Raw genomic sequence first — 611 nt, 5'->3', positions numbered from 1 at the left:
GAGAGGGCGACTACCCCAAGTCAAACGCAGAGACCGGATCTTGATGCAAAAGCAAGAGGATTTTTATTACAAGCGCAGCGCCGGGGCCCTCAGGCAGACAAGCAGCATCCCGAGGGAAGTGCTGGCTGACTGGAGCCCCGAGCTGTTGTGGAACTGGGGTTTATAAAGACAAAAACCACACGCAGGTGGCGTTGAAAAACAGGGTTTCAGGTTCACAAAACATTTTGCAATGACGGGCCTGGCCTGTGATTGCAGTTGACTTATTTCCTAGGGGGCCAGGGTGGTCTGTCTCGCACAAACCTACCCCAGGGAGAGATAAAACAACTCTGCTGTGACTACACCAGAGCACCAGGCTTACTGGAAAGGTCAGTTAGCACAGACCGATCCCAGGAAGAGATAAACTCTGCTATGACTAAACTAGGGCCGGGACTTGCAAGAAAGGTCTGGGGGAGGGAGAGGCTTCTCCCAGGCCTTACACAACTTTCTTCACCGGGGTTCTCCACACGCGGCACCCTGCAAGCACCCGGGGAGCTTTTTAAACGTGCAGGTGCCGCCTGCCTTCCGGGACTCACTTGCTCAGCCTGCGGGGGTCCGGGAGGTCCTGTGTGAGT

This window comes from Myotis davidii, unplaced genomic scaffold (genome assembly GCF_000327345.1).
Source record: "Myotis davidii unplaced genomic scaffold, ASM32734v1 scaffold283, whole genome shotgun sequence".
Lineage (NCBI taxonomy): Eukaryota > Metazoa > Chordata > Mammalia > Chiroptera > Vespertilionidae > Myotis > Myotis davidii.
Note: the sequence above shows the minus strand (reverse complement) of the source record.